We start from the raw sequence: 21,890 nt of genomic DNA on the forward strand, positions 1-21,890 counted from the left end.
CAGCTGTGCATGGTGAATCAGTAGAAGATAATTCCAATGGGGCACCTGCATGGAGTAACTATAGATATTGAAGGCGCAAGAGCACTGGTTCATTTTGAATTTATGTAGATCATCGATGATAGTAAAACATACCCTGCATTGCTCGAGATTGATTGGGCCTTTGAAATGAATGCAATCATGAACTTAAAGAAGTGAAGCATGGTATTTGAGAAAAATGACCTTCAAGTAATTATCATGTTGGATCCAGTTGAAGGTTCGCGATACACAGAACCGAATCGTGACTATTATGAAGATGATGCCATTGAGCACATCTATAAGTTAATTGCAAGGAATGAATATTGGATCAATCCTATTGTAGATGGAAGGATAAGCTGGGAGGAGGACATCTCCTGCCAATTAGACTCAGTTGAAGAGTTAGAAAACTAGCAGAATCGATTGCATGAGGTCTCTATGTTGCAATGTAATCAGATTACAAAACCATTACGCTATGTGTCTACTGAGGTGTGTAAGTTACCCTAATATGATAGATTGGGTGATGTCAATATATTTCTTAAACATTTGAATGGGATGTACCAAAGGAACATCGGTTCCAGGCCTTAGATCTAGCGTTAAGGACCATACCTACAAGATGGTAGGGTATGCACGGGGATAATTTTGTTGACTGGAAGGAATATCGTCGAATGATGTGAAAAATATTTGGCTATGTGAACACCTGACTCACTAAACAATACATAGGGAAGGATGATTCGCGTGAACAACTGGCGCAGTGGACTAATGTGTGGGGTGAAATACCTCAACCTGAGTGGGTGCATATTTTTGTTAATACCATGGATGTTATCCCGAAGAAATGGTACTTAGAAACAGAGTTGTGACATGGGACAACTCACTTGGATGAGATGAAAGAAAGCTTCTTACTCACATTCATTTTCGAAGATGGGTTCACATGCATTGATGAAGAACTTCATGAGATTAAAGTAGCAATCTTTTGAACACCCATCGAACCAATCACATGAGTACAACCTGACTGGAGTACGCAGCTACAACATGCTCTAGAATGTTACAATGTTACAATGGAAGAAGTTGATGAGGATCAGCGGAATATTAATATCCCTGAATCAGAGGGACAATGCGAAGTTGGGGGACCTAGTGTGGAGATCCCTGATATCTCGCAACTGATACACATAAAGCCGATGAACATTGGTTCAAAAGAAGAACCAAATTTTTTGAACATTGGCTACTATTGGTATAAAGATACAGTGGATAAGGTAGTTGAATTATTACATGAATATCAGGATTTATTTCCAACCAAGTTCTCTGACTTAAAAGGGACAGTAGGAGATTTAGGGGTAATGAAGATCAATTTAAAACTCGATGTGAAGTCAGTTAAGAAGTACCCATATTGGTTGAACCCAAATACAAGGAAAAGGTATGAAAGGAACTCGATAAAATGCTAGCAGCCAGAATAATCAAGCCTATAGAGGAATCTAAGTGGGTCAAACCTATGGTGTGTTGAAAAGTGTGCAACAAGAAATGCTTGTTGAGAATGCAACAAGATGATGGAGCTTAGTGGAAAGGAGTCGCCTTCACTAAGTGGGCCCGCAGGCAAATTATGGCGCAAGTTCTATTTTTTATCACAGTGTGGATGATCACAATGTGGATGATCACAGTGTGGGTGATCACAGTGTGGGTGATCATAGTATGGGTGATCACAGTGTGGGTGACCACAGTGTGGGTGACCACAGTGTGAGTGATCACAGTGTGAGTGATCAAAGTCTATTTTTAGACTGGCTGTCAAAAATAGAAAAAGTCAAATATTATTGTCTCATAATAATATTTGGACTATAAACTTGATCTTATTCTCTTGGAGCACTTCAGGATGAGCTACGAATGTGGTACATGCAGATCCCAGAAGGAAATACGTGGTTACCTATGGGATGACTAATATTTGCATGCAAGACTTCAGTTAGAACTCAAGTGAGTTGAGTTTAGTGGACTGGAGGTGCAGTTGATGGAGTTGTGTTCAGTTTAGCTTTGTTAAACTAGTTGTATTTAGTCTAACTGATCAATAGACTAGAGATGAGTTGGGTGAATTAGTTATTAATTAATTCACAAGTTATTAACTCATAGTGCAACTATAGAATACATCAGTTAACTCAGTTGCATGTCAGTGCATGTTCAGTTCAGCAGGGACAGGTGTTAGAGAATCAGATTGCTATCAGTTGTGACTATAGCTGTGCATGATGATTTGCACAATCAGAGGGATTGAGTATGCCAATGAATTGGCCAATGTCAAGAATTGTAGCTTGTGCTCACGTCCAACAGAGTGTGATTGATTATTTGCAGGTCATATACGAGTTTGGTAAGCCATTCTCATCAGTTCTTGAGCAGGTATTGAGTTGTGGAGGCAGGCAAGCAGTGGAAGAGATTTGGAGATCAGATCTGAGCTGTATTGTGTGTAACAGGTGGAGCTAGTACTGGATTGCTTGTGATAAGCATTGTACTTTGTAATGTTACATGATTCAATCAATATAATATACAGATAGTGTGGGGTTTTTAGCGAGATGCTTTCCCCAGGATACATACTGTGTTAATGAGTTTGATTGATGCTTCTATGTGTGCCTGTGAATGTTTCTGCTTCTGTAAATCGATGATAAACGTAGAGGAGATTATGTATTATACATGTTCCGCTTATAATTGTATGATCAAGATAATATCTATGAATATGTGTTAAATTATTCAAAATTTCTACATGGTATCGGAGCTGCTTGATTTGTAGAAGAGATTTTTACAGGATATCAATCAAGGATTGATCATCGGATCTATTATTCAGAAAGTGTTTACATTTTATTTCTTCAGGCAGAGTCTGTAATCAGGCCAGGTAGCCTCTAGATTCATCCTTCTTTTGGAAGGTGAGATATCCGGTGAATGCCCATACAGTCGATCTCTGTACAAGAAATACTTTGTTCTCACGAATTCTAGATCGAAAGTGGTTGAGTTTTTGAGCTGGTGGAATTCGAATTTAATTCCAAAGCAAGAGATAAAAATCAGAAACATTCAGTGTAAGAATGGAGACAGTATGCCCCAGTATCTCACGAATTTCACCCAATGCCGGGATGAGCTGGGAAGTGTGGGGGTGACTGTCGGATGAGGATGGTGAGTCTAGCACTCCTTGACCTTCCTAAGAGTTGGCATAGCTACCAGGACTCAGTGAATGGAAGGGAGAGACTGCCATATTGGGAACGACTATGGTCAGATTTGATGCAGGAGGAGATTAGACAGTGCACCAGAGACAGTTCTTCATCTATGCATGACAAGGAGAACTGTGCCTTAGCGAGTAAGGCGAAGAAGGGAAAGAAGAAGGTTTCTCTTTCTGAATCCAGTTCTTCCAATGATGGGAAGAAGGCTGACAAGTCGAAGGTGATATGCTTTCCTTGTCATGAGTTGGGCCATTATGCTACTAATTGCCCAAAGAAGAAGTCCAAGAAGGGATCTGCGCAAGGATCTGAAGGTGAGGCAGCCTCACTTGCTTCACAGTTTGAGTTGGATTTCACACTCTTCGCATGCATGGTTTCATCCATGGTGGGAAGTGGTTGGTTTCTTGACAGTGGAGCTTCTTTCCACATGACCGGTGACAAAAGTTTGTTCAGTACTTTGGAGGAGAAAGATCTCCATATACTCATAGTGATGGGTAATGATGAGAAGTATAGTGTCTCAGGTGTAGGCACGGTTACTTTTCAGAGGGAGCATGGAGCTCGCCTTACCTTGACCGATGTCAAGTATGTACCAGGACTGAAGAGAAACTTGGTGTCGATTGCGATGCTATAAGACGGAGGCTATGATGTGGTCTTCAGTAAGGGAAAGGTTTTCCTTAGACACATCATCACTAGACAGGTGAAGCAGATTGGTTCACGGGTCAAGAACCTGTATGCTCTTGAGGTTCAAGATGCATGCAAAGCCTTGAGCAGCGAGGCAACTAATGGAGACTTGGCGGTTGAGAGGGAAGGTATGTTACCTTTCAACATGCAAAGCCAGAAGAAGTCTCAGACAATTGTGGAGGAGCCACGATTGGTGCAGCAGCTTCAGGAGGTTGTGGAGGAGCCACAACAGGGGAAGATGAGAGGAGATCGAGTAGAGACATCTACTCATCTAGAGACCTCCAGTAGGGGGAAACTTCGAGCCAGGTGGGCTGAGCGATCGCATGCAGCCATACCTCCAGGTATTAGGTGGGGTGATGTGGATTGATCGTCCCAAGGAGGAGGGGCAGGATCCTTGAGGTACCCAACCTCTTGGATGAGACCTTGCTAGCCCCAAATGTGTAGTAGCAGGAACTGACTGATTGGGTAGAGACAGATGTGGATGGAGCGGGAGAGAGAGCGACAGTGCAGGGAATCCCAAGACAGCGCATAGCTAGTAGGCTATAGCAATGCGAGAGGCACAAGTGTTTTTCATAGTGCTAGGTGGCACAGAGAGGTGTGCAATGGTGCAAGATGCATGGAGATGTTGCAGTAGCGCAGATGTCAGAGAGGGAGAACTTGTCAGCAGCAGGTAGACCTTCAGCATCATAGGGTGTTTCTATCCCAACAGGGAGGTCAGCTGGGAGGTGCAGTGCGGATGCAATGCTGGGAGATAGAACCAGCAGCAGCACGGATGCAGTCAGAGATCAAAGTGACAGAGGCTACAGCAGTCAGATACTGAAGAGCACAGAGATGCAGAGTTTCAGTCGACAGAGGAAATAGCAGTCAGAGACTTTGATGACAGAGCAAGTGGACCGGCAAGATGTGTTGCATGGAGAACATTCCAGAGTTATAGGATCGGGTTTGAGAGGAATCCTTTCTTGTTGAGAGGGAGTGTTGAAAAGTGTGCAACAAGAAATGCTTGTTGAGAATGCAACAAGATGATGGAGCGTAGTGGAAAGGAGTCGCCTTCACTAAGTGGGCCCGCACGCAAATTATGGCGCAAGTTCTATTTTTGATCACAGTGTGGATGATCACAGTGTGGATGATCACAGTGTGGATGATCACAGTGTGGGTGATCACAGTATGAGTGATCACAGTGTGGGTGACCACAGTGTGAGTGATACCAGTGTGAGTGATCAAAGTCTATTTTTAGACTGGCTGTCAAAACTAGAAAAGTCAAATATTATTGTCTCATAATAATATTTGGACTATAAACTTGATCTTATTCTCTTGGAGCACTTCAGGATGAGCTACGGATGTGGTACATGCAAATCCCAGAAGGAAATACATGGTTACCTATGGGATGAATAATATTTGCATGCAATACTTCAGTTAGAACTCAAGTGAGTTGAGTTTAGTGGACTGGAGGTGCAGTTGATGGAGTTGTGTTCAGTTTAGCTTTGTTAAACTAGTTGTATTTAGTCTAACTGATCAATAGACTAGAGATGAGTTGGGTGAATTAGTTATTAATTAATTCACAAGTTATTAACTCATAATGCAACTATAAAATACATCAGTTAACTCAGTTGCATGTCAGTGCATGTTTAGTTCAGCAGGGACAGGTGTTAGAGGATCAGATTGCTATCAGTTGTGACTATAGATGTGCATGATGATTTGCACAATCAGAGGGATTGAGTATGCCAATGAATTGGCCAATATCAAGAATTGTAGCCTGTGCTCACGTCCAACAGAGTGTGAGTGATTATTTGCAGGTCAAATACGAGTTTGGTAAGCCATTCTCATCAGTTCTTGAGCAGGTATTGAGCTGTGGAGGCAGGCAAGCAGTGGAATAGATTTGGAGATCAGATCTGAGCTGTATTGTGTGTAACAGATGGAGTTGGTACTGGATTGCTTGTGATAAGCATTGTACTTTGTAATGTTACATGATTCAATCAATATAATATACAGATAGTGTGGGGTTTTTAGCGAGATGCTTTTCCCGGGATACATACTGTGTTAATGTGTTTGATTGATGCTTCTATGTGTGCCTGTGAATGTTTCTGCTTCTGTAAATTGATGATAAACGTAGAGGAGATTATGTATTATACATGTTCCGCTTATAATTGTATGATCAGGATAATCTCTGTGAATATGTGTTAAATTATTCAAAATTTCTACATGGTGGTCAAAGAGAAGAAAACAAAAGGTGATATCAGGATTTGCGTAGATCTGCAGAAGCTAAATGATGCATGTTTCCGTGATCTGTTCCCTATGTCATTTACAGATGAAGTTCTTGAGAATGTTGGCGGATAAGAAGCTTATTCATTTATGTATGGATTCTCGGGATACCACCAAATTAAGATCGCACCAGAGGACAAAAGCTAGACTACCTTTGCTACTGAATGGGGTCGTTCCAATATACAGTTATGCCTTTTGGACTAAAAAATTCTCCTGTAATTTTCTCTAGGGTGGTTGTCACGGCATTCAAGGAGTTCATTCATAATTTTTTGGAAGTCTACTTCGATGATTGGACAGTGTTTGGGCTAGTCAAGAAGCATGTCTCTAATCTGCGCCTAATGTTGAATACCTGTAGGAAGTAATAATTCTCTCTGAACCTGAAGATATGTATTTTCTATGTACCTTATGAGATATTATTAGGCCACATTGTCTGTAAGCAAGGATTGATGGTAGACCCTGCTAATATCATCGTCATTATCAATCTAGAGTCCCCTAGGAACGTAAAGCAACTACATGTGACATTGAGTCATACTGGGTACTATAGGAAGTTTATTAAGGCCTATGCGCAATTCAATGCACCCATGGAGAAGTTGTTAAAAAAGGATGTTACGTTTTACTGGGATGATGATTTTCAGAAGAGTTTGGATACTCTGAAGGAGAATATGGTTATGGTGCCAATCCTAGTATTCCCATATTGGAAGAAGGTATTTCATGTGCATGTGGATGTGTCTTGCATAGCATTGGGAGTCATCTTAACACAACCAAGGGCGGGAGATATCGATCACCTGATTTCCTTCTCCAGTCGGAAACTATCTAAGGCCAAAGGGAACTACTCAACCATAGAGCATGAATTTTTGGCTATGGTTTATGCACTATAGAAGTTTAGACATTATTTACTCAGTGAGAAATTTAAGATATACATGGACCATTCTGCTCAGAAGTACTTGGTCAATAAGCCTGTGTTGGGAGGGGGAATCTGTAGATGGTTGCTCCTTTTTCAAGAATAAGCCTGTGTTGGGGGAGGGAGGGGGGGGAGCTGCAGATGGTTGCTCCTTTTTCAAGAATATGATTATGAAGTCATAGTGAAGCCTGGGAGATTGAATGTTGGACCAAACCACCCGTCTCGAATAAAAAATGGCGAAGATCCTACAAATATTAAGGAAGGATTACCTAATGCACATCTCTTTGCTGTCAGGGTTGTGGAGGAACATTTTGCAGCAAAAGAAGGGACTAATTGTTAGGGCTACTGATTTTTCTGTGAATGCAGGACAACTATATAAGATGGGGTCAAATGAATTTCTACACCAATATGTGCCTGGATATGAAAGACACAATATTCTAGCTAAAGCACATGGTGGTGTCACTAGATAACAATATGCAAGTAAGGCTACTATGCAGATGATCCTAGGTGCAAGACTATAGTGGCCAACAGTACATAAATACTCCAAGTAATACTACAAAACGTGTGATGTGTGTCAAATAATTCGGAGACCATCACGAAGGGATGAACTTCCATTGAATCCACAAGTCATGTTACAAGAATTTGATAAATGGGAAATTGACTTTGTTGAACCTATTCAGCCACTAGGAAAAAAGACGGGGGCATGTTATATTATCACTGTGATGGAATACTTAACTAGGTGGTATGAGGCACAGCCTGTGAAGGATTACTGTGTGGAAATTTTTGTGTAGTTCATATTTGATTTTATTCAGTCAAGGTTTGGATGCCCGAAAATTTTTACGAGTGACAGAGGGTCACACTTCGTGAATGAGACAATTGCAGCTTTAAAAAAGGAATTCCAGATGTACCATCAAAAGGGTGTGACATATCACCCCCCGGCGAATGGCACTGTTGAAGCTTTCAAAAAGATCTTGGAGAATGCCCTCACAAAGGTATGCAATGTTAATAGGAATGATTAGGATGTGCGCATACCAATGGTTCTATGGGCCTATAGGACTACCTGTAAGAAATTGACTGGGCAAACACCCTTTCAACTCGTTTACGGACAAAAAATAGTAATACCGATGGAATACATAGTGCCCAACCTAAGAATCGCAGCAATAACCAAGATGGTGGATCGTGACATCATGGAGGAACACCTCACAAAATTTATGGTGTTAGAAGTAGACCACTTTTGGTTGGCTTTCATGAACAGGTAAAAAAGGCTAGAGAAAAGGCATGGCACGGTCAACACATCAAGTAGCATACCTTCAAAAATGGCGATTTGGTACTAATATATGATAGCAAGTTTACCAAGTTTCCGAGAAAGTTCCAGATGCATTGGTTGTGACCATATGTAATTAAGGACACTTCAGATGGTAGCGCAGTTTAGCTCACGAAGCTGAATGGGGAAGTATTTCCAGGCATGCTTAATGGGAGCAGGCTTAAGGTTTATAAGAACAATCCTGCCCCTATGCAATGACTACATGGACGGAGGAAATTCTTATTTCTTCTGGCAGTTGAAAGAAAGCACGGGACTATAAACTACGCTACCAAGGAAAAAAATTGTCGAAGAAGGAAGGTTGTACGATGTGTTGGAAGAGAACACAAATGGAAGCTACTATGAGGTAGCTACATCACAAGGAGGATTTCCATGTAGTTTGCCCATAAAGTGACATTGGAGTAGCTACAGTTGATTTGATAGCTATTTTTCCGTTAAAAGGAGCGGGGGAAGTGCATTTAAGGCCAAATCTAGGAGAATATGCTGCCAAAATTTCATTTATGAGAAAGATTTACGTGGGAATGGAAAATTTGAATTCAAATTGAATTATAAATACTGTACCCCGCTCCCCACTTGGCCACTTTTCTTCTTAATAAATTGTTATGTGTTGTTGCGCTTAAAGAGATGAGTGTATTGTTGTATGTCTGGTTAATTGAGTTGGGCAGAAGTTGAGAAATACTTCTTGAAGAGAGGGGTAGGAAATATCATGACTGTAAAACCACCAATCCCTGCTAAAGTGCCCAGGTCATCGAGGCCAAGAACTACTCCCTCCATGGAAGGAGAGAAAAAAGTAGAAAAATCCACAGCAAGCCCCAATTCGAAAATCGCCGCGAAAAATCCCCACTAAGCACAGACAAAAGGGTCATATGGATAAAAAAAAGGTAGCCTATGGAACCCCAGGACCTGGATGAATAAAATATGAATATGGGGATTTAAGATATCATCGTAGAGGGTGCGGAGCCAATTTCCAGGTTGTCATTGTATATACCCCCAAGAAAACCAACTGCCAAAGTAACTAAGGACCTTGACTATTTGAAATTCAAGATCTTCATGCCATTACTGCTAGAGGAAGTACCTATTGAGGGCGACTTGATTGCCTGGGTACCATTTCTGAAGATGGAGGAATTGGATTTGGGCAATCATGAGAAATTTCCGCAATTAGAACCCAGTAAATACTTGAAATCAGTCTACTATGAGAAGATGGGCATTACAAGGCTTGAACCGATGAAGTGAGTGGCCGGTATTGAGCATGCAGGGTTGGTTAATACATTGTATGTTCCGCATTTTAGTCATAGTATTATTAATTCCATTTGTGTGTGCAATTTTTTGGCGCGAGTTCATAACGGGTGCCTCTAGCTAGGAGGGCATATCCCCATTGATGATACGCTGATCCGCAGAATCACAGTGCTACGATATCAGGGTGCGAACCCCATAGATTCTTTTGTGGGGAAGTCACAAGAGAAAAATCTTGCGGACTAGATCAAAGTGACTTCGGGTCAGTGAAGAAGTCATGGGGTTATTCCATTATTTCTATCGCAAATGAAGTTGTGCAGTTTGCTGCATATATCTTAGCATGAAAAATTATGAGGAAGTGTTGTGATGATGAAGTATTGAAGCCAATGGTATCCTTGGCCACATAGTGCAGCTAGGGGGTCCAATTCAATTTGGAAAAGTACCTCTGCCAAGAATTTTGTATAATTGTCGCGAAGCACAAGAGCAGGGAAAAGCATTCCACTATGCATGGTTATTGTTATTGATCGTGTTGATATCTTGGAGGATGCCAGAGGATTCCTAGTTCCCAACACCGGATCTGGAGTTGTGTGAGGCTGCTAAATTTGCCTCGCTATGGGCAACAAAGGACCCTGACCGTGTCATTGAAAACAAGATGTTGTGGGTATTGTTTGAATCAAAATTTTGTATGGTGATTAACTAAAAACCACAGTTTTCACCCATTTTGTTCAAAGAATATCGATGCATTGCAAATTTTAAGGCTATTTTCCATCATGTATACATCCGCACAAGGCACGATCTAATGAAGAAATGGATGACGATTCCATTTTGGTCACCGAAGATGATATCACATAGTTAGTCCTTTAGTGGCTGACGGACTGGTTCCTTCCAAGGGATGTTGTTGAAGGTATCACAGGGACTAGTGCCGAAGGCACAACAAGCACTAGTAAAGCAGCGTAGAAGGAAAAGAAGAAGGTGACCATCAACCTCGGGAAAATTATTATGCAGGAACAAGAGGGTGAGCACGACGAAGAGTAGCACACTAAAGGACTGGATCAGGGTTCCAAAGACCCAGTTGTAGACCCGGAGAATGTTCATTTTTCTTTTATTCTTAAACGGTGACAAAAGTCAAGTGCAGGAGGCACACATAAGAAGCACAAGTCTGATAAGACCGTCGGTGTGGAGGCCATGGTCCTCATTGAGGGGGACCTTGATGAGATTGGAGATACTGTTAGAATTGTGAAAGAAGAATTTTGGGGCCATATTGAAGATCACTACTAGTCCATTTTGTCAAAGGTCCAAGCGGGCCTCACAGAGTTGTAATTTTAGGAGAGCAAGGTTCAAGCAAGCGTGGTTGAAGCGAGCGAGCCGGTCTCAAGCGAGCGCGAAGCGAACGACATCAAGAACTCTACATCCCATCCTCACCTCAGATCTCCACGTTAAACCCTTTCCTTATGATTATTTACATTTGAATGATGTTGTAGAATGGGACAGTGCCCAGCTGCCCAAAGATGTAAGTATTAACCTTGCGACACTCCCCCTATCCACATTGCTTGAGCTACACGAGGGTGTAGCAGATGAACTTAAGGTGCGAGAGAAATGGGCTCTCATGGTGATCAAGGATGTGCAAATCACAAGTCAACAGATGTGTGATGAAAAGCACAAATCTCTCCAGGACCGTGATGAGGTAGCTTTGAGAAGGGCGCAACTGGAGCAAGCCATTTCAAGAGTATGCAGTGAGCTCCTCGAGCTCCAGATTCAATCGGAGGCCGCTTCTGAAGACAAAGTGCAATAGCTAGAAGATGTGTTTATAGAGTCAAAGACATGGGTGGATAAAGTTCATTTTGATTTGCAGCTCCAAATTACTGAGCTTCAATTAAAGCTGCAACCCACCACACCACCAGAGATCAAAGAACAGTGTGAGGTTGCCATCATAACCAATAAGGTGAAGCTCGATAATACAATCAAGGAGTGTAGCCAGTTGTTTTAATAAACTCTAGAATTGTGGGTTTGTTGCAGGAGGACCCACAGGTAAACAAGATTGAAGTTGCCATTTGGGATAAGAAGCTGCAGTATGAAGAGATAAAGGCAACGATTCGCACCTTAGCCCCTATGCAACGATTTTCCTGGTTTAAAGAGGGGACATCCCTACAAGGATAGATCGAGGAGTTGCGGAAGAAGATGTAGATTATCACTGCACGAATGCATCCATGGGAAGAAGAAGCAGGGAAGCTATCACAGACTATAGAAAGAATGCTTAAGAAGATGCAGCAGACACAACAAACCATCGTCTTAGCAGCAGACAGGCTAACCATGCAAAACTTGGTCGAAGCAGTTCGACAGGCAGTCGTTTAATGCACAAAGGTGCTTCACCCAGTGAAGTCTTCGTTCCATAGCTGAAATAAAGGATCTAGAGAATACCAGCAGAGTGACTAGAGGACGAGTCACATAATTGTATTGGGGGCTTGTTTGGACGGGGTCCCCTCGGTCAATTTTCTTAAACTATTGTAAGTCTCTGCATTTTGAGGAGCGGAGCGCGAGTAGCGTAGGTTTAATAGGAGTCAAGGGGTTTTAGGAATGTCAAAACCCCTTATATGTTGGTATTGTTTTGAGATCCAACCATGGTATTGTAATGGTAAAGTATATAAAGTGATGTCTTAGCAATTCTAAGGCAATCAATCAATGAATGAACAAGATGATGTGATTTTAGGTCTGTAATTGTAGATCTTTCTGTGTTTTAGGCGAAGGGGAAGGCTCCTACATCTGAGTGCATGAAGACCTTGGTAAGTCTGCAACTGAGTGTGCGGGCCCCTGCAGTTGTGTGTGCAGGGTCTAGAAGGTTGTATAAGGAAGATCTGAAGTATTTTTAAGGATGATATGAAGTAACAAAAATATATTTGAAGAAAATTTTGTCTCTTTTTATGCACTTGTGTATTCCTGTATTTACACACAACTAAATGATATTTACCTATATTTTATCTTTATTACTCCATGAAGATCTGGATCAATTGTTAGATGTTATTTTATGCATGATTAGATGGTTATGTGAAGCTTATAACTCTATTTAACTTAAAATCATTCAAGTTTCATAAATAAGGATTCACGAAGGTCAGATCTGAACTAAAATTGCAGATAGCACCTGAAACCACATCACATAGCCTTCTGGATGCAGAAGCATGGTTCTAACATCCCCCAATACTACCTAGGGTGAGACTGCAGCCTACGCTAAGTGGTTTGTTGTCGAAAGGGTTGGTAATATAGTGTTTTTTTGGTTAGCGCGACTAACTCTGAACTTGGGTCCAAGCCCCCTTAAGCCAAAAGGTAGTAAGGATCCCTACCACACATTGTTCAAATTTTGATAACGATGTTATCTTGAACTTGAAAAAAAGGAAAATGAATTTTGAGAAAGAAAGCCATAGATTTGTTCAACCATTGGACCCAACATATGCAAGAGTATTATGAAATTCATGGAGGAAATTTTGGAGGAATGTGCCCTATCTCAGTTTTATAATCTTACCACTAAATATCAACAGGATTACATAAGCCCTATATTGGATAGTGAGCTAAGTTGGTGTAGTGTCTAATCATTCATGACAGATCTAGAAGTTATTTGCTGAGAAAATTGTTGTTTCTGGAGAGCTTGAAGCTGATATTGACTCTCTTACTACTAAATAGTCTCATTTCACTTCAGTTAATCAACCCAATAGATAAAAGTGCAAATATTGAAGAATATAAAGGCATTACTACTTTATTGGTGCTTTCAGCTCACATGAGCTTACAAAATAAGGACTTTTTAAGCACTTGGACTAACTCATTCATAGGACCATGGGACCTTCTCGGTGTATTCACAACCCAGATGAGAAAATCAAACTTTTTTTGTTCTTACCTGGCCACCAATCAAGTATCAATGCAATTTCCCAGGAAGACCTTCTTTAGAGATGAGTAGGTAAAGAGGGTTAACAAGAGTGACGCCTTTATTTGTCCTGGTATAAGATCTCTAAAGAAGGTCTTCCTGACAATCCCCTCTAACAAAAAAATTATTCAAAGAGAAAATGAAACAACCTTCGGGAATGTGGTTTTATCATGGTAAAAGAAGCCAAACATTACAATGTCATATTAGAACAAAATCTTGTTCGTTGTATAGACCACCATTGGAGCATGTAGGGATGCTGGAAGATCACTCATTAAATAGTATAAGTACTCTTTTAAAGAAGCATCATCACTTGTATAAGACTATCCTTCTTAGCCAACTCTATGTTGCTCCTATAGCTTCCTAAAGACTAGAAAAATTTCACCTTTGTCCATCATTTGAATGGTTATATACTTAATTTATCCAAGTATTAAGTGTTATATATAAAGCTTTAGAAGAGTTTTAGTTGTTAAAGTTGACTATGTAAAAATAGTTATAGCTAGAAAATTCCATTATAGATATTTTGAGTGAATTCTCCTTAATTTTTCTAAAACAAACTATATGTATAAATATGTGTTTTATGAGTCAATGAATCAACATCTTATATGTTAATAATTTTCATGATTCATCATCTAATAGGATAACTATCTTAATGTCTCATTTCTCTCTTTGATTTCTTCTTGGTATCAAAGTAGGCTTAAGTCCCTTTGGATATAGAAGAGTAGGATTATTCTAATTATGTGTGTAGAAATTACAATGTATATTTACAACTGTTCATGAAGTTTTAATCAAAATCACAAGACACAAACCTACTCTATTGCTATGTAGACATTAATTCACAATTTACAACAAAAATATCAAACATGAAATAAGAAATAACACACATGCAAATAGTATTTTTCCCAAGGAAAGCAAACTGCTAAAAACTCCAATGGTTGTTGTCATTAAATCAAAAGAATAGAGATGTATTACAATTTCTTTTCTCAACTCACCACACCTTGCAAGTGTATAACCTATCTCTCTAATCACTGAAAGATTGTGACCCAAACTTAGTCAAATTTTACCTTTGCTTGAGCTCTTATTTCCTTATGTTGTTCCTTGAGAAATCACTCCCCTATTATTTAGGAAATTGCTCAAATTGATAGCACAATTCATTTAAGTTGATCCTCTGATTGCATGCAACACTTATACACTCAAGACTAGTCTACAATTGATGCTATACTGCCTTAGAATCTCCAACAAGCCTAGGGAACTCAAATTCTCTACATGCAATAGATATTTTGGGTTGATTGATCAGTTAACTAGATGATCATTGAGTTTGACTGAAGTTCCACTGCTTAATTTACCTTCCACTAGTTCCTCCAAAAGTTGAAACTAGTTTAACTGGAAAAACCTGAGATAATTGACTTTGATTACTACAAATTAGCAATCACACATTCTAAACTGAACTCTAACAGCTCCAAACCGAATTTACTGAGTAAATTGGGTGACACAAGCCATGTCACACGAGTTAACATCATCCAAGTTGTATGCTAGTGTGGAAATTCGAATTTTCTCAATTTAATCAAGGAAAAATCAAATTGAAAATTTCTTGTTGCATTTTTTAACACTCCCTCGTAGCAAGAAAGGGATTATCAACGACCCCTATGTTGCACCCGTGGAACTTGAACTTCCCTCTGACAAGGCATTTGTCAATATCAAAACATCTTGTTCCTCTATCAGAATGTAGCGCAACAACATTATTTGTCTCTACACGCAGTCCCGTAAATGGTGATATCAGATATCTATATGATTGGCTTGATCGCGAAAAAAAGGATTCTCAGAGCTTGATGCAACTCTTATTATCATAGTAGATCATAGTTGGATCCATCATGTGACCAAACAATCCAACAAGTATCTTTCTCATCCAGATCACATCACATGTTGCTTGACTTGCAACCATGTATTTTGCTTCTTCCAAGATGAGCACCACATATTTTTGCTTCTTGTTGTACCTAGAAATTGTTGTGGACCCAACGCTGAAAATTTCACCCAATGTACTCTTTCATTCTGATGGACTCCCCACCCAATATGCATCTATGAAGCCACACAGCTTCACTCCCTTTATCTATTTGTACCATAGTCCAAAAAGAGTAGTGCCTCTGAAGTACAGTAGAACATGCTTAGCTGCGCTCCAAAATAATTTGGTTGGGCTAACCATAGCTTGGTTCATCTAATTGAATGCATAGTACATATATGCTCATGTGTTCACAAGGTACATCAGTGAACCCACTAGCTATCAATAAATGGTAGCATGCACTTCCTCACTTGAAGTGGCATCCTCCTTTCTCAAATTGGTTGCTAGAGGTGTCTCCATGGGTTTGCAACTCTCCATGTGAAATATTTGAAGTATCTCTTTTGCATAATTTCCTTGAGAGAAAAGTAATTCCCCATCACCTTTCCATACTTCCAACTCGAGGAAATAGTGCATGATACCCATATCCTTCATTTCAAATTCACTTTCAAGTTCCTCCTTGCACGATTTGATCATTTGTTCATCACCAGTTAAAATCAAGTCATCAACATATAAGACAATAATCAACAATTTACCTTCCACTAAAATATGATAGATGTTTGCATCTGCGTCACTTTTGGTGAAGCCCAAACCAGTGAGATAGCTATCAATACTGGTTTACCAAGCATGGGGTGCTTTCTTGATTCTATACAATGCTCACTTGAGTCTACACACATGAGACTCTCGTTAAAAATTCTCAAAGTCTTCTGGTTTCTCGATGTACACCTCCTCCTAAATAACTCCATTAAGAAATTTTGTTTTTACATCTATCTGGTGGATCTTCCACCCCATGTGCACAGCGAGAGAAATAATTTATTTATTGGATGAGTTCCTTGCTATAAGAGAAAATGCCTCCTCATAGTCAATCCCTTCAACTTTAGAGTACCCCTTGGCCACAAATTTGGCGTTATACTTCTCTATGCCTTTGTCTACTACATGTTTCACCTTGAAGATCCATCATGAACCCACAACTGATTTATCTGCTACTTGGGACCACTTCCCAGACACTATTCTTTACAATGGATTTGTATTCCTCCACCAATGCATCACCCATATAGGTTTCTCTACTACTTCCTCAAAATAGGATGGCTTAGTCTCTACAAGCTCAGTCATTAGATCCATGTATCCAATGTACCTATCTAGTGACCTTATCTATCTATGTTGATTTTAAGGAGCACCCACATTCTCCTCGCATCTTGCATAAGTCTCTTAGCTTCCTTGGATTTTTTTATGCCTTATCTAGATGGTTCTGCTTGAGTGGTTGTCTCCACTCTTTGCTCCTCAATTTGTGGTTTCTCCACAATTTCTTGAGGTTCCTCTGTTGGAGCTAAAATCTCTTCCTCTAGTGGAATATGAAGCTCCCTCTCAAGAGAGAACCGCATGGCTTTCCCCTCATCAAATTTCACATCCCTTGGCACAACTGTCATTTTGAGGGATGTAAAGTACACATGGTAGTTGTGGGTAGTTTCTGTGTAACCCACAAATACCCCCAATTATGTTCTTTTCTCTAGCTTCTTCCTTGATTCTTTGGAGACATGGCAGTTTATAGAGGCTCCAAAAATCTTGAAGTGTGACACATCCATCTTGCTCCCTGGGAAAGCCTCGTCTAGTGTAATCATGCCAAGAATAAAATGATGACTTTGGTTCTGAAAATAGACTATAGTGTTGCATGCCTTAGCCCATATATGCAAAGGTAGGCCTTGGTCAAGCAACATCGCCCCGTTTCTCCCACAATGCTACAGTTCTTTCTCTTAGCTACCCCATTATGTTGTGGGTTGTGGGGTGCTATCAACTCTCATCAAATGCCTTTTTTTGTACAGAAATTTTTAAATGCATTCGACATGTACTCACCTCCATTATCACTCCTAAGAGCCTTCACCTTCTTGTCGGATTCTTTATCAACCAGTGCCTTGAATTCTATGAACTTGCAGAATTTCTCATCTTTCTTTCGCATGAAGAAGATCCAACACTTCTATGATAATTCATCAATAAAAATGTCAAATTATTTGTGCCTAGAAGTGGAGGCTATCGATAAAGGTCCACAGACATCAGAGTGGATCCTTTCAAGGACCACATGTGCTTTGTTGTCTCGATCATTGAATGTGGACTTTGTGTACTTCCCCAAAGTACATCCTTTTCATGCATTCTATTGCTCAAGTGCTCCTTTGGGGAGACCTGTGGTTATCTTTTTCATGATCTTTAGGCCGCCATTATGAAAATGGCCAAGTCTTTTGTGCCATATTTCACCGACATCATGGCTCTGCACCTTCTCTGCTGATTTGAAAATGGGGTTCTAAAGGCTTCTTGTGATCTTACAAGAACCTCTCCCACTTCCAAAGCTTATATATTTCCAAGACAACTATGATTAACCAATGCTGTTGGACACCTAATCCTTAATGGGTTAGTGTGGAAGCCGAATAGACCAAAGCAGTCCAAGAGACCTTGGGATGTGAAACCCAACGGTCACATAATGTACTATAAATGGATATCTCCTGTTAATAAAAAAAAATGTACTCACATGATTTATCTTTCCTATTCTATGTTTCCCATGTGTGTTTAACATGGTATCAGAGCGGGCAAATTCTGGCCCTGCTCATATTTGAGTCACTGTTTGCTTGTGGCCTTTTGTTGACAGTTAAAAGTCCTGGCGCGTTGGCTCTGCCATCCCTGACATACCTGACCTCTGAAATCCGCAGATCTCTATTTTTGGTCTCTGGCAATCCAGTCTGTCCATAAAACATTCGTTGTTCATAAACGTTTGCTCTCTGTCTGCCAGAAGGCAACTGTTTGCTGTTAAACGTCTTCTCTCTGAACATAAATTGAATTAGAGCCTGGGCGCCCAAAGCTTGTCAGATCTGCAACTTATATTTCATATGACTTCTGAACGCTAAGCTAATTTGGCAACCTGAATTGTCTTAATTATGATCGAAGCCTGAATTTTCTTAATTATATATGCTCGAATTGTGCATAACAATGCCCCTCAAACCTGCCATCACTCAGACCTGTCACTCCATCATTGTTTAACCCTAACGCTCCACTGCTAGTGACTGAAACTCTAACGCTCCATACGCTGCTCTTTCCTATACGCACAATCCTCGCCTCCTCCCATACGCTGTTGATGCGTTACATCCTCTGTGGCAATAGACCGTTGGGGGATCAGAATTCTCATTACGAGGTTGACTGAATCTTCGGTCCATTGTGATTCACAAATTTCTTCTTGACAATACCCGCGGCTCTGAGAGAAGCATACGAGAAGCGTGCGGTGATTCACCCGATACTAGCAGAGCTCAGATAGAATTAGGGAAAGAAAACAAAGTTAAAAGGTTTGGCAGAGACGGGAGAGACGATCCCTATGTGTATATGGCTCTGGTTCTACTTCCCCTTGCCGACCTCGAACTTTTAAAAGCGGCAGAGGTGACGGAATCATCTGATTCAGTTGAGGAGTAGATGGAAATTCCGTCACGATTCTTCGTGGCGTTCAGGTTTTAATTATTCAGAAATCTGCGTAGAATTGTTGATGAATTTTATGAGTCAATGAATTAAATACAGGGCATGGAACTCTGGGAAAGCCCTATGCTTTGTTGTCCAGGCTTGATAGAGAAGTTTGTTTATTCGAAGGCTTTCTACTTTGACGAAGCCGTCGTTTTGTTTCTTATTTCGGTTTAAAAGAACATCTTTCATTTTTCTGCCAGAGTTAACGATATATATAGATATAATTTATTCGTTGATAATACATTTTAGATGTGGGTGGATTTTCAATTTGAGCATCTCTAAAGTTATTTGGTCGCGCATGAAGTTAAAGTTATTTAGTGTGTCTATGCTTGAAACTGGACGCAAAGAAATAGAGGCTTCGGTTTGAAACAAAAGATTGGAAACAGTTAATATTTAGTCCAGCAAACACACACTGGAGCTGAATGTTTAAAGCTATTATGAACAGTACAGTTGGCGAATGCGACGGTTCGGAACATTGGCAGTCATAGTTAGGAAGTGGTAAACTGCAGGGCGTTTTGAAGGTGAATCAGGTATCGATTTCTTTATAACCATCTGAAAGGCATATCATCTAGGTTGCAGATTCCTGTCTGTCACTGGGATAATTTCTTGGCAGTGGAGGTATATCACCTGGACGGCATACGAGTTCTAGAAGAAAAAAAAAAAAAATCAGCTGAAGGAATTGCGAGTTTTGGTCCCGGTACCCTATCTAAACTACCACAAAATGTGTTCGGACTCAGAAGGTAAGTGAAACCCTCTGTAAGCGACAACATCAAGTGTACGCCCATCCTTTCAAGAATAATTTCAGTTTATGCTGAGCAAAACGAGTTACAGTTTGTTGTTCCTGGCGGCTTTATTAGTGTGGATACCACAATAGATCCCACGCTGACACGGGTGCTTGTGGGATTGAAGGTGGAAAGTTGAAAATTAAAAGCAGTATTTGATGGAGGAGAGTTCAATCATTCCCTACCTTAAGAACTTAATAATTATTACACGCTGGTTGTAATAGTGGTGCACTTGTTATGGCTCTAATTGGTGGAGTACTAGAGTTCATGAAAATTCTTATACAATCTACTGTTGATGACACATTACAAATCAGCAAAGGCTCTCTCTCAGAAATTCAGACATGTCTACAAAATGCACAAGAAAAGATTGATTTTTTGCAGCTTGAATCTCAGCTATAGCAGGAAGAATTACAACAGTGGAGTCATCATTCTGAATCTGTTTCTGTTCAGAAGATTGAAACAGACTCCCATAAACAACAATACAATATTGTTGAAGTTCATTCAGATCCAGTGCCCAATAAAGCATTAGTTGTACATGCAGATGCTGAAACTCAGTCTGCACTTCCCAAGCCCATCATCAGACCTTGGGAACAGCTTGTCCACAACAAGCACAAAACTGGTCTTGGATATGACAAGGACTTGTCCTTTCATATTCCAGACTATGCCAAGCCCATTCAATTTCAGAGTGCCAGATTCATTCATGACATTTCACCTGCTCCTCATGACAGTTCAGCTTCAGTTGTTCCAGATTCTACCCCTCTTCCACAGCAACAACAACAATAAAAACAACAGATCGTGAAATGCCAACACTGTGACCGAGTTGGCCATTTGAAAGATCACTGTTTTGATCTTCATCCATGTAAGCACTGTCATAAAACCAGCCATTCTTCACACAGATGCTTCAGAAACAAATGTCCTACAAGAACAAAGATTCATCTTGGATGGATCGCTTCTTGGCAATGGGCATCAACAGCCAAGAAGATATTCCAAACACATGTCAGAACTTGTTCCAGAATATTGAACAGTCTTGCAGTTGAGTTTTCTCCATCATCTCACCTTGTATCTGACAGGGGGGGAAATGATGGTCATCTACAAGCTTCAAAGTCACATCAAGCGAGCCTGAGCCACAACCTGCCACACCAGTTTCAGAGTTGTAGCCAGCGACAAAGATGCCCCTGAACATGCCTTCAGTTGGCAATCTAGGACACTTCCTCTAGCAGAAGACTTCAGCTTCTTGCTAGTTTCGGAAGCATTCCAAGAACACAATTGAGAACACTTCCTCTAGCAGAAGACTCCAGCTTCTTGCCAGTTTTGGAAGAGTTCCAGGAATTGCATTAAGCATTCCAGAGTTGTTGGTCATCCTTAAACCATCACAAGTTGAGACTTCCCTTTTCAGGTTGAAGTTTTACCTTTTATGCGGGGTGAGACCTCCCTTTTATGGTTGAAGGTTTCCCTCTTTAAAAGAATAGGATCACTTCCTCTAGCAGAAAACTTCAGTTTCTTGCCAGTTTTGGAAGAGTTCCGGGAACTGCACTAAGCGTTCCAGTGTTGGTGGTCATCCTTAAACCACCGCCCTTTATACCAACATTTCAGAGAGCACATTCAACCTAGTGCTGCCATGCATATTTGCACATTTTGTATTACAGCTCTCTTCTTGGACTCATACATAACCCTTCGGATTAAGGGGGGGAATGTTGGACACCTAATCCTTAATGGGTTAGTGTGGACGCCGAATACACCAAAGCAGTCCAAGAGACCTTGGGATGTGAAACCCAACGGTCACATAATGTATTATAATTGTATATCTCCTGTTAATAAAAAAAAATGTACTCACATGATTTATCTTTCCTATTCTATGTTTCCCATGTGTGTTTAACAAATGCGAAATTAATAATGTGCTTGATAATAAGGTGTATGCTTATGTTTGTTTTAAAATTGTCTATGTGCTGTAAATTGATTTGCTTAAACTGATATAAAACATATAACAGTGGAACAATGCAGCAAATGAACATCACACATAAGACAACAAGTTTAATATGGAGTTCACCCAAAACTCTTGGGCTACAT

At 40.4% G+C, this 21,890-nt stretch overlaps 1 pseudogene; it reads right to left on the reverse strand.

Annotated features, from left to right (window-relative positions):
• The window catches only part of LOC149250913 (cryptochrome-1-like), a 185,722-nt pseudogene that overhangs the window by 74,441 nt on the left and 89,391 nt on the right, over window positions 1-21,890 (reverse strand).

The sequence above is a fragment of the Pinus tabuliformis genome, chromosome 7 (genome assembly GCF_031772625.1).
Source record: "Pinus tabuliformis cultivar Carrire ecotype Pingquan chromosome 7, CPIR1, whole genome shotgun sequence".
Taxonomy (NCBI): Eukaryota; Viridiplantae; Streptophyta; class Pinopsida; order Pinales; family Pinaceae; genus Pinus; species Pinus tabuliformis.